Source organism: Mandrillus leucophaeus, unplaced genomic scaffold, assembly GCF_000951045.1.
Source record: "Mandrillus leucophaeus isolate KB7577 unplaced genomic scaffold, Mleu.le_1.0 Scaffold12, whole genome shotgun sequence".
Classification (NCBI taxonomy): Eukaryota; Metazoa; Chordata; class Mammalia; order Primates; family Cercopithecidae; genus Mandrillus; species Mandrillus leucophaeus.
In genome coordinates, this window is record NW_012100320.1 from 7,934,155 (window position 1) to 7,952,541 (window position 18,387).

Sequence of the window (18,387 nt, forward strand, 5' to 3'; positions counted from 1 at the left end):
AAAAAAAAAAAAAAAAAAGAAAATTCACACTTTTATCAACTATACTATGTCGATTCTTCTAAGATTAGAAAAGTAGGCCGGGCATGGTGGCTCATTCCTGTAATCGCAGCATTTTGGGAAGCCAAGGCGGGTGGATTTCTTGAGCTCAGGAGTTCAAGACCAGCCTGGGCAACATGGCAAAACCCCATCTCTGCCAAAAACAAAAAATTAGCTGGATGTAGTGGTGCACACCTATAGTCTCAGCTACCTGGGAGGCTGAGTCTGGAGGATTGCTTGAGCCTGGGAGGCAGAGGTTTCAGAGAGCCGAGATGGAGCCACTGCACTTCAGCTTGGCTGCTAGAGTGAGACCCAGTCTCAAAAAAGAAAACAAGCAGAAAAAAAAAGTAATGAGAATTATTAGAAAATCTCTCTAAACTTAAGCCTCTGGGAGGGAAACTAATAGTTAGACAAGACTCAAATTTCAACCTTATGTAGTATTTTTCTCAGCCTCACGGGGCTTCACTTTTGGAAAACCTGTTTTATGTGTGTTATATAAGAGAACTGTCAGCATAATACCTGTTAATGCTAATCATATGGCTAAATATCCATTCGATATCTTGGAAAAGATTAATAACATTACTGATAATTGTTTTCTTGGAAACAAATTATCTGTGAATCAGAAATAATACACATATCTGCATTGATGTTAGCAGTAAAAATACTCATCTCAAAAATTTAACACTGCAAATGTAACTTTCTGATAGTCCAGTTAAACACTTAAAATGATACTTAGTATAATATTTGCAAAACAAGTTCATATAGCTAAAAATAATGCTTTTAAACTGTTTTGTCAATAAACTCATTTTATGGTAGATCAGTAAATTCTATTTGCATAGTGATTAAACTGTCTTTATCTTAGATATGGTATTGATAGTAATGTAATGTTATACTGTGAACATTAAAAACTTCATGTAGAATTGTCAGTTGTAAGGGTTTTTCTTAACATTTATGTTATATTGTCAGTCTTATTGTACATTTATTATAAATTTATCTGTGGTCCAGTCATTAGTTACTTAGTATTTATTTCTAGCATATTATTGTCAAATCAATAAAATATAGAGCATGTTTCAAGGATAATGAAATTGTATGGATAGTTGTTTCGGTGTATATAAGCAGTCAAACTGTAGATTTTCTGTTGAAAAGGTGATAAATGTTAGTTGACATTTGGTAAGGAAAAAGTCCAATAATTCAGTATTTCTTTTATAACATCCCAGGGTAAAGTATGTTGTAATACTAAGTAGTATATATAAAAGTAGTATCTGAGTCTGTGTATTTATTTCAGTGTTATAGGTAGAACAACAAAGTTAGAAAGCTGCAGTGGAAAGCAGAGCCTTCGTAAGTAATCACAAGACTTGGACCTAGTGTTGGTGCAGCCAGAACTAGTTGTGTGACTTTGGACAAGTCATTAAACTCTAGATCTTATTTTGTTGTTGTTGTTGTTTACAAATAAACTAGTTGGACTATGATTTTTAAGATTATTGCCAGTTCTGTGATTCTTTTTTGTTTTCAATTGTTTAAATTGTGTTAAAATACACATAATATAAAATTTACCATCTTAACTATTTTTAAGTATATAGTTCAGTGGTATTAAATACATTCATAATGTTATGCATCCATTTCCATTACTCTTTCAATCTTGTAAACCTGAAACTCTGTACTAATTAATCAATAACTCCCCAGTTTCCCCTTCCCCCACTCCCTGGCAACCACCAATCTACTGTCTGTCTGTATGATTTTGAGTAAGTACCTCATACAATAGAATTATAGTATTAGTGGTTTTGGTGACTAGTTTATTTCACTTAGTATAATGTCCTCAAGGTTCATCTATGTTGTAACATATATCATAATTTCCTTTCTTTTTAAGGCTGAAAAATATTTTGTTGTACCACATTTTACTTATGCATTCCATTGATACACTCTTGGGTTGCTTGCACATTTTGGCTGCTGTTAATAATGCTGCTGTGAACATAGGTGTACCAATAGTTCTTCAAGAGCCTGTTTTAAATTATTTGGGGATATACTGAGAAGTGGAAGTGTTGGATCATATGGTAAACTCTATTTTGAATTTTTTGAGAAGCTGTCATACTGTTTTCCAAAGTGGCTGTACCATTTTGTTTTTCTTATTTTTTAAATTTATTTTTCTTTCTTTTATACAAACCTGCACATGTAAGTGGCTGTACCATTTTACATTCTCATCAACACTGCACAAGAGTTCCAATTTCTTTACATCCTTGTCAGCACTTGTTATTTTCTGTTTTCTGATGGTAGCCATTATAATGGGTATGAGGTAGTATCTCATTGTAGTTTTGATTTGTGTTCATTAATGTTTAATGATGTTGAGCATCTTTTTATGTGTTACTTGGCCAGTTATGTGTATATTCTTCAGTGAAATGTCTATTCAAGTTTTTTGCCCATTTTTGAATTGGGTCGTTTGCTTTTTGTTGTTGAGTTTTAGAAGTTATCTGTACATTCTGGATATTAATCCCTTATCAGATATATAATTTGCAAATATTATCTCCCATTCTGTGAGTTGCCTTTTTACTCTGCTGATATTGTCTTTTGATGCACAACATTTTATATTTTTCATGAAGTCCAAATTGTCTTTCTCTTGTTGCTTGTGATTTTGAGTAATATCCAGGAAATCATTACTAAATCCAGTATTGTGAAGCTTTTGCCCTGTTTCCTTCTAAGAATTTTATGGTTTTAGAATTTATGTTTAAGTCTTTCATCTATTTTTACATATGGTAAGGATCCAACTTCACTCTTTTGCATATGGAGATCCAGTTTTCTCAACACCATTTGTTGAAAAGACAAATTATTCCCTTTTGGGTGGTCTTGCCACCCTTGTCAGAATTATTTGATTATATATTTGAGGGTTTATTTTGGGCCCTTTAGTGTATTCCATTGGTCTATATGTCTGTGTCAGTACTATACTGTTTTGATCATTCTAACTTTTGAAATCAGAAAATGTGAATCTTCCAACTTGGTTCTTTTTCAAGATTGTTTTGGCTATTTGAGGTCCTTTGAGATTCCATGTGGATTTTTGGATAGGTTTCTCTATTTCCATGAAAAACATGTCATCAGGATTTTGATAGTGATTGCATTGGATCTGTAGATTACTTTATGTAGTGTTGACATTTTAACAATATTATGTCTTCCAGTACATGAACATGGGATATGTTTTCTTTAATTTTTTTCAGTAGTGTTTTGTAATTTTCATTTTACACGTCTTTTACCTCCTTGGTTAATTTCTAAGTATATTATTCTTTTTGATGCTATAATAAATGGAATTACTTTTGTCATTTTATTTTCAGATTATTCCTTGTTACTATATAGAAGTTAATTTTTAAAAAATTAGGCCAGGCACGGTGACTCATGTCTATAATCCCAGCACTTTGGGAAGCTGAGGTGGGTGGATCACCTTAGGTCAGGAGTTCAAGACCAGCCTGGCCATCATGGCGAAACCCCATCTCTACTAAAAATACAAACATTAGCTGAATGTGGTGGTGGGCACCTGTAATCCCAGCTACTCGGAAGGCTGAGGCAGGAGAATCGCTTGAACTTGGGAGGCTGAGGCAGGAGATTCGCTTGAACCTGGGAGGCAGATGTTGCATTGAGCTGAGATCACGCCATTGCATTCCAGCCTGGGTGACAAGAGTGAAACTCCATAAAAAATAAAATTAAATTAAAAGGCTTTATTGAGATATATTTCATATACCATAAAATTTACTGATTTAAAATGTACAGTTCAGTGGTTTCTAGAATATATAGAATTGTGCAATCATTACCACAGTCTAACTTTAGAACATTTCAACTGTTCAGAAAGAAACGTTGTACACATTAGCACTCATTCCTGCTTCTGTGCATCTCACCCCGTGCTTCACTATAGCTTCAGGCCACTGCAAATCTACTTTCTGTCTCCCTGGATTTTCCTGTTCTAGGCATTTCACATAAAAGCAGTCAGACAATATGCAGTCTCTTATGACTGGATTCTTTCACTTAACATAATATTTACAAGGTTCACTCATATTACAGCATTTTTATATATATTTTTATAGATTCAGGGGGCACATGTGCACTTCTGTTACGTGGCTATCTTGTGCAGTAGTGAAGTCTGGGCTTTTACTGAACCTAGTAATAGTGAATGGTGTTCCTAGTAGATAATTTTTCAGGTCTCACTTCCTTACTGCTCTGCCCTGTTTTGGAGTCCCCAGTGTCTATTAGACCCTTCTGTATGTTCATGTATACCCATTGTTTAGCTCCCACTTATACATGAGAACATGTAGCAATTGGTTTTCTTTTTCTGAGTTAATTCACTTAGGCTAATGGCCTCCACCTCTATCCATGTTATATTGCAGCATTTTTAAGCAGCTGAATAATCTTCTAAAATTCATTTTTAAGGCTGAATACTATCCCATCATATGGCTATACCACATTTTATTTATTAATTCATCAGCGACAGGCATTATGTTGCTTCTAGTTTTTGAATAATGCTGCTATGAACCATGTATGTACAAGTTTTGGTAGGAAGACACATTTTCATTTGTTCTGGGTATATATCTAGGAGTGGAATTGCTGGATTATATGGTAGCTATGTGTTCAACTTTTAGAGGAACTACCAGATGTGTTCTAAAGTGGCTGCACTGTTTTACATTCCAACTGGCAAAAATGAGGATTCCAATTTCTTTAAATTCTCATCATCACTTTAAAAAAAACTTTATTTTTTAACTTTTATTTTAGGTTCAAGGGGTACCTGGGCAGATTTGTTACATGGATAAATTGCATGTCACTGAGGCTTGTTGTATGAATGATCCCATAACCCAGGTGGTGAGCACAGTTCTCAATAGATACGTTCCAAGCCATTTTCCCCTCCACGTTCCCTGCTTAAGCAGTCCCCAGTGTCTGTTTTTCCTATCTTTGTGTACGTGTGTATTCAATGTCTGGCTCCTACTTATAAGTGAGAACATGTGGTATTTGGTTTTCTGTTCCTGCATTAGTTCACTTATGATAATGAATTCCAGCAGCATCTATATCGCTGTAAAGGACATGATTTCATTCTTTTTTATGGCTGTATAGTATTCCGTGATATATATATACTACATCTTCTTTATCCAGTCCACCATTGATGGGCATTGTGGTTGATTCCTGTCTTTGCTATTATAAGTACTACTGCATGTGTCTTTTTGGTAGAACAATTTATTTTCCTTTGGGTATATACCTTACTGTGGGATTGCTGGATTGAATGGTTGTTCTACTTTAAGTTATTTGAGAACTCTCCACACTGCTTTCCACAGTGGCTGAACTAATTTATATTCCCACCGGCAGCATATAAGTGTTTCCTTTTCTCCACAACCTCACCAGCATCTGTTGTTTTTTGACTGTTTAGTAATAGCCATTCTGACTACTATGAGATGGTATCTCATTGCAATTTGTATTTGCATTTCTCTAATGATTAATGATGATCATTTTTTCATATATTTGTTGGCTGCGTGTATGGTTTCTTTTGAGAAGTTTTTGTTCATGTCTTTTACCCATTTTTTAAATGGGTGATATGGTTTGGCTGTGTTTCAACCCAAAATCTCATCTTGAATTGTATTCTGAATTATAATCACCACATATTGGGGCTCAGAAGACAGGAAGATATGGGAAAGTTTGGAACTTCCTAGAGACTTGTTGGATGGTTTTGACCAAAATGCTGATAGTAATATGACTGAGGTAGTCTCAGATGGCGATAAGGAACTTGTTAGAAATTGGAGTAAAGGTCACTCTTGCTATGCAAAGAGACTGGTGACATTTTGCCCCTGCCCTGGAGATGTGTGGAACTTTGAACTTGAGGGAGATGATTTAGGGTATCTGGTGAAAGAAATTTCTAAGTGGCAAAGCCTTCAAGAGGAAGCAGAGCATAAAAGTTTGGAAAATTTCAACCTGAAGATGCAATGGAAAAGAAAACCCCATTTTCTGGGGAGAAACTGTAGCTGGCTACAGTTAAGTAACCAGGAGCCAAATGTTAACCACCAAGACAGTGGGGAAAATGTCTCAGGACATGTCAGAAACCTTCATGGCAGACTCTCCCAGCACAGGCCCAGAGGCCTCGGAGGGAAAAATGGTTGCATGGGCTGGGCTCTTCTGTTCTATGCAGCCTCGGGATGTGGTGTCCTGCATTCCAGCTGCTTCAGCTCCACCCGTGGCTAAAGGGAGCAAACATACAGCCTCAGGCCGTAGCTTTAGAGGGTACAAGCCCCAAGCCTTGGTGTCTTACACATGATGTTGGGCCTGTGGATGTACAGAAGTCAGTAATTGAGGTTTGGGAACCTCTGCCCTAGATTTCACAGGATGTATGGAACCACCTGGATGTCCAGTTAGAAGTTTGCTGCAGGGGCAGAGCCCTCATGGAGAACCTCTGGTCAGTCAGTGCAGAAGGGAAATATGGGGTCAGAGCCCCCACACAGAGTCCCCACTGGGCCACTGCCTAGTGGAGCTGTGAGAAGAGGGCCACTGTATTCCCGACCAGAGAATGGTAGGTACACCAACAGCTTGCACTGTGTACCTGGAAAAGCTGCAGGCACTCAATGCCAACCTGTGAAAGCCATCAGGAGGGGGGTTGTATACTGAAAAGCCACAGGGGTGGAGCTACTCAAGGCCATGGGAGCCCACCTTTTGTATCAGTGTGACCTGGATGTGAGACATGGAGTCAAAGGAGATTATTTTGGAACTGTTAGATTTAATGACCACCTTATTGGATTTTGGACTTGCATGGGGCCTGTAGCCCTTTTGTTTTGGCCAATGTCTCCTGTTTGGAATGGGTGTATTTACCCAGTGCTTGTACCCCCATTATATCTAGGAAGTAACTAATTTTTTATTTTACAGGCTCATAGGCAGAAGGGACTTGCCTTGTCTTAGATGAGACTTTGGACTTGGACTTTTGGGTTAATGCTGGAATGATTAAGACTTTAGGGGACTATTGGAAAGGCATGATTGTGTTTTGAAATGTGAGGACATGCCATTTGGGAGGGGCCAGGGGCAGAATGATATGGTTTGGTTGTGTTCCCACCTGAAATCTCATCTTCAATTGTAATCTGAATTATAATCCCCATGTGTAGTGGGAAGGCCCTTGGGGGAAGTGATTAGATCATGGCTGCGATTCCCCCATGCTGTTCTCATGATAGTGAGTGAGCTCTCGTGAGATCTAATGACTTTGTAAGGGGCTTTCCCCTCTTCACTCATTCTTTTCTCTCCTGCCGCCTTGTGAAAAAGGACTTGTTTGCTTTCCCTTCTGCCATGACTGTAAATGTCCTGAGGCCTCCCCAGCCCTGCAGAACTGTGAGTTAAACTTGTTTCTTTTATAAATTACCCAGTCTCAAGTATGTCCTTATAGCACTTGAGAATGGAGTAATACAATGGGGTTATTTGGTTTTTGCTTGCTGATTTGTTTAAGTTCGTTATAGATTCTGGGTATTTAGACCTTTATTGGATGCATAACTTGTGAATATTTTCTCCCATTCTGTAGTTTGTAGTTTACTTTGTTGATAATTTCTTTTGCTATGCAGAAGCTCTTTAGTTTAATTAGGTCCCACTTGTCAATTTTTGTTTCTGTTGCAATTGCTTTTGGGGACTTAGTCATAAATTATTTGCTAAGACCAATATCCAGAATGAATGGTACTTCCTCGATTTTCTTCTAGATCTAGATCTAGCCCTTTTGTTTTGGCCAATTTCTCCCATTTGGAATGGGTGTTGTTTTTTTTTGTTTTGTTTTTTGTTTTTTTCTTTTTTGCTTAGGATTGCTTTTGGTGATTTATTGTTTTAGGTCATACATCTAAGTCTTTATCTTGAGTTAATGTTTGTATATGGTGAAGGGAAGGGGTCCAGTTTTAACCTTGTGCCTATAGCTGGCCAGTTATCACAGCGCCTCTTATTGACTAGGGAGTCTTTCCCCCATTGTTTATCAACTTTGTCTGGGTTTATTTCTGGTTCTCTATCCTCTTCCATTGGTTGATGTGTCTGTTTTGGTACCAGTACCATGCTGTTTTGGTTACTGTAATCTTGTAGTATAGTTTGAACTCAAGTAGTATAATGCCTCTGGCTTTGTTCTTTTTGCTTAGGATTGCTTTGGTGATTTGAGGTCTTCTATGGTTCTATGTGAATTTTAAAATAGTTATTTGTCTAATTCTGTGAAAAATGACATTGATAATTTGATAGGAATAGCATTAAAACTGTAAATTGCTTTAGGTAGTACAGCTGTTTTGACAATATTCTTTCATCTATGAGCATGGAATGTTATTCCATTTGTTTGTGTCATCTCATTTCTTTATTTGGTGTTTTGTAATTCTCAGTCTTTCACTTCCTTGGTAAGCTGTATTCCTAGGTATTTTATTCTTTTTGTGGCTATTGTACATGGTTTTATGCACTTAATTCGACTCTAAGCTTGGACATTATGGGTGTATAGAAATGCTACTAATATTTGTGCATTGATTGTGTATCCTGAAACTTCACTGGAGTCGTTTGTCAGTTCTAGGAGCCTTCTGGTAGAGTCTGTAGGGTTTTTTAGGTATAGAATTATATAGTCTGTTAAGAGAGATAGTTTGACTTCCTCTCTCCCTTTTTGGATACCTTTTCTTTCTTTCTCTTGCCTGATTGCTCTGGCTAGGACTTCCAGTACTGTATTGAATAGGATTGGTGAGAGTGGGCATCCTTTTTATGTTTCAGTTCTCCAGGGGAATGCTTCCAACTTTTGCCCTTTCAGTATGATGTTGGCTGTGGGTTTGTCATATATGGCTCTTATTTCCTTGAGAGTCACGTTCCTTTAAGTGCCTAATTTGTTGAGGGTTTTCGACATGAAAGGATGTTGAATTTTATTGGAGGCCTTTTCTGTGTCTATTGAGATGATCATGTCCTTTCTGTTATAAACTCTGTTTATGTGGTGAATCACATTTATTGATTTGCCTATGTTGAACCAACCTTGCATCCCAAGAATAAAGCCTACTTGATTGTGGTGAATTAACTTTTTGATGTGCTGCTGGTTCAGTTTGCTAGTATTTCATTGAGAATTTTTGTGTCTGTATTCATCAGAAATACAGGTCTGAAGTTTTCTTTTTTCCTTGTGTCCCTGTAGGACTTTTATATCAGAATGATAATAGCTTCAGAGAATGAGTTAGAGAGGAGTCCCTTCTCAATTTTTTGGAATAATTTTAGTAGGATTTGTACTACCTCTTCTTTGTCCGTCTGGTACAATTCAGCTGTGAATCTGTTTGATCCAGGGCTTCTTTTGATTGGTAGTTTTGTTGTTGTTGTTGTTGTTGTTGTTGTTTTTAATCGCTGATTCAATTTCAGAACCCATTATTGGTCTGCTCAGAATTTTTACTTCTTCCTGGCTCAATCTTAAAAGCCTATGTGTTTCCAGGAACTTATCTATTTATCATGTGTTTTCTAGTTTGTGTGCATAGAGGTGTTCATAATAGTCTCTGAGGGTTTTTGTATTTCTGTGGGGTTAGTTAACGTGTTACCTTTGTCATTTCTGATTGTGTTTATTTGGATTTTCTTTTTTCTTTCTAGCTAGCTGTCTAACAATCTTGTTTAATCTTTTGAAGAACCCACTTTGGTTTCATTGATCTTTTCTATAGATTTTTACATTTCAGCTCTGATTTTGGTTATTTCTTTTCTTCTGCTAGCTTTGGTGTTCACTTACTTTTGTGTTTCCACCTCCTTTAGGTGGGACATTAGGTTGTTAATTTGAGATCTTTGTAATTTCTTGATGTAGGTATTTGTCACTCTAAACCTTCCTCTTAACAGTGCTTTAGCTGGCTGGGTGCGGTGGTTCACGCCTGTAATCTCAGCACTCTGGGAGGCCAAGGCGGGCAGATCACGAGGTCAGGAGTTCAAGGCCATCCTGGCCAACATGGTGAAACCCCGTCTCTACTAAAAATAGAAAAAATAAGCTGGGCATGATGGCAGGTGCCTGTAATCTCAGCTACTCAGAGGTTGAGGGAGGAGAATCGCTTGAACCCTGGAGGCAGAGGTTGCAGTGAGCTGAGATCGTACCACTACACTCCAGCCCACGTGACAGAGCAACACTCCATCTCAAAAACAAAAACAAAACAATGCTTTAGCTGTTTCCCAAATATTCTGGTATGTTGTGTCTTTGTTTTCATTAGTTTCAACTAACTTTGTGATTTCTGCCTTAATTTTGTTCTTTACCCAAAAGTCATTTCAGGTCAGTTTGTTTAACTTCCGTGTAATTGTATGGTTTTGATAGATCTTTTTAGTATTGATTTCTTTTGGTATTGTGCTGTGGTCTGAGAGTGTGGTTGGCATGGTTTCGATTTTTTTGAATTTGTTGAGACTTTATGATCCAGCATGTGGTGAATCTTTTAGAGTATGTGCTGTGTGTAGATAAGAAGAATGTACATTCTATTGTTGGATGGAGTGTTTTGTAGATGTCTACTAGGTCCAGTTGGGCAAGTATTGTGTTTAAGTCCAGCATATCTTTGTTTGTTTTCTGCCTTGATGATCTGTTCAACGCTGTCAATGGTTTTGTTTTGTTTTTTTTTTTTTAAGTCCCCCAGTCTTATTGTGTGGTTGTCTAAATCTCTTTGTAGATCTCTAGAACTTGTTTTATGAATCTGAGTGCTCCAATGTTTAGTGTATATATATTAAGGATAGTAAGGATAGTTAAGTGTTCCTCTTGTATTGAGCCTTTTATCATTATGTAATACTCTTTCTTTGTCCTTTTTGATCATAGTTGGTTTAAAGTCTGTTTTATATGATATAGGAATAGCAACCCCTTCTCTCTTTTTTTCCACTTGCCTGTTATTTCTGTACCCATTTACTTTGAGCCTGTGAGTGTTGTTACTTGTGAGATGGGTCTCTTGAAGACAGCAGACAGTTGGATCCTGCTTCTTTATCCAACTTGCCACTCTATGCCTTTTAAGTGGAACATTTAGCCCATTTACGCTCAGATTCAATATTGGTATGTGAGGATTTGATCTTATTGTGCTATTGGCTGGTTGTTATGTAGACCTGATTGTATAGTTGCTTTATAGTGTCAGTAGGCTATGTGCTTAAGTGTGTTTTTGTGATGGCAAGTATTGTTCTTTCATTTCCATGGTTTTTTTTTTTTTTTTTTTTAGACGGAGTCTCACTCTGTCACCCAGGCTGGAGTACAGTGGCACGATCTCCGCTCACTGCAAGCTCTGCCGCCTCCCAGGTTCACGCCATTCTCCTGCCTTAGCCTCCCGAAGCTGGGACTACAGGCGCCCGCCACCACGCCCGGCTAATTTTTTTGTTTGTATTTTTAGTAGAGACGGGGTTTCACCGTGTTCGCCAGGATGGTCTCGATCTCCTGACCTCATAATCTGCCCGCCTCAGCCTCTCAAAGTGCTGGGATTACAGGCGTGAGCTGCCGCGCCCAGCTCATTTCCATGTTTAGCACTCCCTTTAGGATCTCTTGTAAAGCAGGTCTAGTGGTAATGAATTTAGCATTTGCTTGTCTGAGAATAATTTAATTTCTTCTTCACTTATGAAACTTAGTTTGGTTGGATATGAAATTCCAATTTCTTCTGTCTTCTAAGGTTTCTGATGAAAGATGTGCTGTTAGCCTGATGGAGTTCCCTTTATAAGTGACCAGCCTCTTCTCTCTAGCTCCCTTTAAAATTGTTTCTTTCATGTGGACCTTGGAGAATCAGATGACTGTGTGTTTTGAGGATGATTGTCTTGCATAGCAATCTCACAGAGGTTCTCTGAATTTCTTGAATTTGCATGTCAATGTCTCTAGTGAGACTGAGATTTTCCTGGACTATATCCTCAAGTATGTTTTCCAAGTTGCTTGCTCTCTCTCCACTTTCAGGAATGCCAATGAGTCGTAGGGTTGGTCTCTTTATATAATGCCATATTTCTTGGAGGTTTTGGTCATTTTAAAAAACATTTTTTATTTCTGTCTGACTGTGTTACTTCAAAGGAGCAGTATTCAAGCTCTGAGATTCTTTCTTCAGCTTGGTCTGTTCTGTTTTTAATGCTTCCAGTTTTATTTTGAAATTCCTGTAGTGAATTTTTCATTTCTGGAAGTTCAGTTTAGTTCTTTCTTAAAATGGTTATGTCATCTTTCAACTCTGGGATCATTTTGCTGCTTTCCTTGGATTGGGTTTCAACCTTGTTTTATATCTTGATGAGATTCCTTGCCATCTAGATTCTGAATTCTTTGTCTGCCATTTCAGCCATTTCAATCTGGTTAAGGACCATTGTCAGGGAGCAGGTATGATCATTTGGAGGTAAGAATATGCTCTGGCTTTTAGAGTTGCCAGAGTTGTTGTGCTGGTTCTTTCTCATTGGTGAGGGCTGATATTCATTTTTCCTTTGAAGTTGCTGTCCTTTGAATGGGACTTTTTGTTTTTATGATTTTTATTGCCCTGAGGGTTTGACTGTGGCACAAGTTGCATGTGGTTGAATGGCTTTGTTTCTGAATGCTTTCAGAGGGCCAAGGTTCAGCTTTACACTCACGGGCTGCATGCTCTAACTCTGGGTGTCCTGGACCAAGTCCACAGCTTTGTCCACTGGTCCCTTGAAGCTGAGCCCAGGCTTACTAGAGGGGCTGAGGTACTCCCAGACTGCTGACAACAGCATCCCATAAGGTATGGCAGCACGGGTCCATGGGCTTAAGTGCTCCTGTGGGAGCACTGCAGGTGGGAGGCATTCTGGCAGGGGCACCGTGGGTGGGAGGCAGGGGTGGTGGAGGCACCACGGGCAGGAAGTGCTCCAGCAGGGTAGTTGAGGCTGTGCTGTGTGTAGGCACGTCCAGACAGGGACTATGAGAGGGGCTAGTGGACAGCAGGGTGCACATATCAGGCTTACCCTGGTCCCACAGGAAAGAAAGCCCTGTTCTCTCCTGGTCTGGCAGCTTACACAGGTCAGAGCCACTCCTTCCTAAGGAGCTGTTTAGGGCCTGGAACATATCTTGGCACTTGGCAACCCTGTGTGGGGTTCCCAGTTTCCTCCCCCTTCAGTCCTGGCATCTGGGTCATCTCTCTAACCTCTTTCAGTTTGATTTCTCAGATGATCTGTCTGGATTATGCTGATTTAGTTGAATCTCTGGTCTATCTCAATGGGAGAAGTTATTTCTAGCTATGTCTAGTCAGCCATCTTGTTTGGGTCCTCTGCAACTGATTTTTGTTCATATCCTGCTCCTTTGCTGAATTCATAGTTGATTTTTTTTTATAGTGAAAAGTTTAAAATAATTTCACATTCCCTTTTGTGTATTTTCTATAGCTACTTTCTTTGTGGTTACCATGGGATTACAATTAACATCCTAACATCCTAGGTTATAACTCTTGAATTTGAAGTTATAAAAGTTTAACTTCAATAACATCCAAAAATCCTGCTCATCTACAGCTTTATTCCCACACCTGTCAGTTGTTGGTGTCACAAATTACATCCTTATACATTATACACCCACAATCAAACTCTTAAATGCATTAGTCTCTTAGGTTGTATAGAAAACAAAAAGTGAAGTTACAAACCATTATTACAATAATAGTAGGTTTTGTAATTGCCCATGTAGTTACCTTTATTGAGGTACTTATTTCTGGTGTTCTTTCATTTTACCTTATAGATTTCCCTTGATTATTTCTTGCAGGGTAGGTCTAGTGGTAATGAATTCCTTCAGCTTTTGTTTATCTAGGAGTATCTTAATGTCTTCTTCACCTTTGAAGGACACTTTTGCTGGATATAGGATTCTTGGTTGACAGATTTTTGTTTGTTTGTTTGTTTTCCTTCTAGCACATTGAATATGTCAACCCACTGCCTCTGGCCTCCAAAGTTTCTGAGGAGAAACATGATGATAACCTTCTTGAGAGTCCCTTGTATATGATAAGTCTCTTTCTTACTGATTTTAAGATCCTCACTTTGTCTTTGACTTTTGATAGTTTCATTATACTATATCCCAGTATGGGTCTCTGAGTTCATGCCACTTGGAGTTTGTTGAGCTCCTGGGATGTTTATTATAGTCATGTCCTTCATCAAACTTTGGAAGTTTTTCATCATTATTCATGTACTCTCCTTGCCTATTTCTCTTTTCTCCTCCTGAAACTCGCACAATGTATATACTCATCCAATTGTTGGTGTCCCACAGATCTCTTAGATTCTCTTCATTTTTCTTCAGTCTTTTTTTTTTTTCTGTTCCTCAGAGTCATAGTTGCAATTGTCCTATCTTGAAGTTAGCTGATTCTTCAGCCTGCTCTCAGATATGCCTTTGAATCTATATAGTGAATTTTTCATTTTGTACTTCTCAGCTCCAGAATTTCTTTTTGGTTCCTTTTTAGGTTCTGTATCTCTATTGATATTTATACATTGTTTCTACATCATTTTCTTGATTCTCTCTGCTTCTTCCTTCAGTTATTTGCATATCTTTAAGACAGCATTTTAAGAGCTATGGTAGATTTGCCATCAGGTCTTTTTCAAGGACAATTTCTGTGATTTTTTTTTTTTTTTTTTTGCCTTTGAATGTACCATACTTTCCTGTTTCTTTGTATGCCTTGTGATTTTTTTGTTGTTGTTGTTGAAAACTAGACGTTTAAATCTATTAATATAGTAAGTCTGGAAATCAGATTTTCTCCTTTCACTAGGGCTTGTTGTTTTAGTATTATTTTTGTTTATTGTTTTTGGTTTTTGTAGGCTAGGTAAGGAAACAAGGATCAGCGTATGTCAGGGATAGAAATATAAACTTAAGGTCTTCCCAGGTATTTTCTTTGCATCTTTTCCTGGGCATGCATGATCATTTTCCAGTTTTGTCCATATTTACAGTTGTTTTTGAATGTCCCAGTCTTTAATGTCTGGCTCCCAAAAGGAGAAAAAGAGAAAAATAAATACAGGAAGAAAAATTGGCTCTGGCCCTTTAAGTTCCCTGGAAGTCATTTCAGGGGAGCAGGGGGAGCTCCTGCAACACTGGGAGGAGGTACAACAACCATGGCTGGCAGCCTCTTTGACTACACCCATGTGATCTTTGGCAACAATCAGTGATCAGAGTACACATCTCCATATTTGGAACATGAGGTCCTTTTTGCCCTCGCAGGCTCCTGCAAGCTGAGTACAAACTGCTCCACGAGCACATGCACAGCTGCCTGCCAGGGAGCTAGGAGTGGAGGATGGCTTGCTGCAACTGTGTTAAGAGCTGAAAGTGACCCAAATTAATGCACTTTATCATTTAGTCCTTCTCTTGGAAGTTGCAAGCCTTCAGTGGACTACAGAGTTCCAAGATAGTTACTGTAGACAGATTCTGCCAGTGCAGTTGTTGTCTAAGTTGGGAGACAGATTCCTGGTGGTTCCTACTTTGTCATCTTTCTTGAATCCCTCTTTGATTTCTTATGGCAGAAATTATGTTAATAGTAAACCCAACATAAATGATAGAGTTTTTTTGGTTCTTGATAAATCAGGTTTTTGTTTTTTGTGTTTAGAATGGCAGCCCAAGGTAACTCTGCTGGTGGTTTTATGGCTTATGATACTACATATGCCCATAGTGATATAATATGTCTAAAAAGGCATGATTCCTGGCATTAGGAATAAAATACTACATTAGCCAAATATTTTAAAGTTTTTTTTTTCTTTTTTGCAGGGCAGAGGTGGGGAGGGGTTAGATTATTCATCTACTCCACACTTGGCATAATAGAGTAAGCCCTTAGGTTTGGGAATGTATGCAGTAAGCTAGGCATCCTTGCATCAGCTCTCATAGAAGTCCCTGTCCTCTTAGTCTTCAGTAAACATTAGGATATACTAGGACTTATATTCTGTACCACAGAGTTCAGCATTCAATTAAATATGGTCTTATATCATAGTCTAAATAATTTGTTAATAATTATAAGGTTTCGAGGGGCAGTTATGCCTCTTGTTTGTACACACAGTGCCTAGTAGGTATTCAGTGAACACTTGTTGATTAGGTCCTCATGTATAAGCAATAATTTTTTTGTGGAATAGTGAAGGTCTTGAAACTTGAGTAGACATTACACTGAAAGTATGCACAACTTCCTGTGAATTATGTGTAAATTTATAGATTTGAACTTTGACTTGCATAGTAAAGATTCTTTTACTGTTTTTAGAGTGGTAGTGCTGATATTTCCTAACATTTACTGAGTACTTTCTCTGTGCCTGGCATCGATCTAAACAATTTACATACATTTCATTTAATACTACTTTATGAAGTATTTTTTACATTCATATAGTATATGAGGAAACTAAGATATAAACAAGTTAAACTTTTTCTTAAAGACACAGAGTTAATAAGTGATAGAGCCAGGATTCAAACCCAGAAAAAAGAGCTAAAAGCCTACATCCTTAACTTCTATGTTATACTGCCTCCCAGTGTTACATATGTGACGTTTCCAATTTTTACTGGACTTAAGGGCCTAAATTCATCAAACTTCACTCCTCTAAACACACACGCGTGCGCGCGCGCGCGCACACACACACACACCTATTTTAATCCTTTGTTATTAGATACAGTTATTAGACCATCTTGGGGTCATGGCGTTTTCTGTCACTTAAACTACTTACCTTTAGGTGAATTGAGTTAGAATTGAGTATTTGACACAAATACTACTTTTGTTCCAGATATGAACATTTCGAAACTCTATTTCATGAGTAATGAACATGATTTTGGCAATATTCCAAACACTGCTGTTGTTGGAAGTGTTAGGCTAGATAGAATTCTGAGTACTTTTTAAGTTAAATAGACACTGACAAAGGAATATTTTTATAAAGAACTGATAAGCTTCTGGTCTGTATAAACTCTGTCTGCCCTACAAGTGTACAAATGAGGAAGATAGCAAAATCTGAGAAATGTTATAGTCAATCAGTCACTCCTAAAATGTAGCATTTTTACTTTGTCCATAGTGTTTATTGCAAAACAGCATAGAAATAATGGGCTCTTAAGAGTAAAACTCAGTTGCCAAATAGGAAAGCTTATACTAAAATGGATTCCAATTTCTTAGTGAAAATCAAAACTTGATTGCATAGGAAGTTATAGGAATTTCACGTTCATGCACATCCCTAATCCATAAATCAGGACTTTTTAATATAGATTTCATATCTTCAGCCAGAGTAAGCTTGCTTGCTTGCTTTTTTTTTTTTAGAAGTAATCTTGCTCTTGTTGCCCAGGCTGGGGTGCAGTGGCATGATCTCGGCTCACTGCAACCTCCGCCTCCCAGGTTCAAGCGATTCTCCTGCCTCAGCCTCCTGAGTAGCTGGGATTATAGGCTCCCACCACCACACTCAGCTAATTTTTGTACTTTTAATAGAGACAGGGTTTCACTGTGTTGGCCAGGCTGGTCTTGAGCTCCTGACCTCAGATGATCCACCCGCCTCGGCCTCCCAAAGTGCTGGAATTACAGGCGTGAGCCACCACGCCCAGCCAAGAGTGAGCTTTCTAATTAGTATTTTATTGAGTCGGATGTCAGTAGGGAAAAAAAGTGTATGTGTATAAAATATATATAATTATTGCCTAACTAAATCAAGGATGATTTATTGTTTAAATGTAATTTGAGTCAGTGTACCATGTGTAAGAGAGAAATTTTTGCTAAGTCACTAAGATTATGGGGAATATTTGTTACAACCCCAGGCCTAGATTATCCTAATTAATACCCTACAGAAAGGGTATCCAGATAATCATTAGAGACCCCTATTGTATAAAGGGATACTTTGGAGAGAGAACATCAGTATTAGTGAAGCCCTATGATAACTCAAGTCACTCGTCTTAAATATGATTTGTTCAGTGTAGAGCTGATATTGGAGTAGATGTGTCAGAGAAAGCTTTTAAGTATGCACAAAAACACAGTATTTGTTAGAATGAACTGTTAGATAACTAAATCAGGAGAGTCATCAACTTTCTTTTTTCATATGACAGAAAAAAAATTAGATAACCTTTTTTGAGTGAATGTTCTGAGCCAAACATAAACCTACTTAGGTATGGGTAAGTAGGGTGTGAGACAGATTTTATTATACTTTAGACTTTTGAAGACAAAATAGCTAATTTTACCAAGTTTTTATGAGCAGCCAGAGATTTTGCCTTTGCTACCTAGTGTTTTTTGTCCAGTCATTCTTTTTTTTTGAGACGGAGTCTTGCTCTGTTCCCCAGGCTGGAGTGCAGTGGCGTGATCTTGGCTCACTACAAACTCCGCCTCCCGGGTTCACGCCATTCTCCTGCCTCAGCCTCCCAAGTAGCTGGGACTACAGGCGCCCGCCACCATGCCCAGCTAATTTTTTATATTTTTCACTGCGTTAGCCAGGATGATCTCGATCTCCTTATCTCATGATCTGCCCGCTCAGCCTCCCAAAGTGCTGGGATTACAGGCATGAACCACTGCACCCAGCCTT

The 18,387-nt window shown here is 38.1% G+C and overlaps 1 protein-coding gene across 1 annotated transcript in view; it reads left to right on the forward strand.

The window, feature by feature from the left end:
* Nucleotides 1–18,387, forward strand: part of GLCE (glucuronic acid epimerase) — a 122,005-nt gene that overhangs the window by 62,062 nt on the left and 41,556 nt on the right. The window lies entirely within an intron of this gene.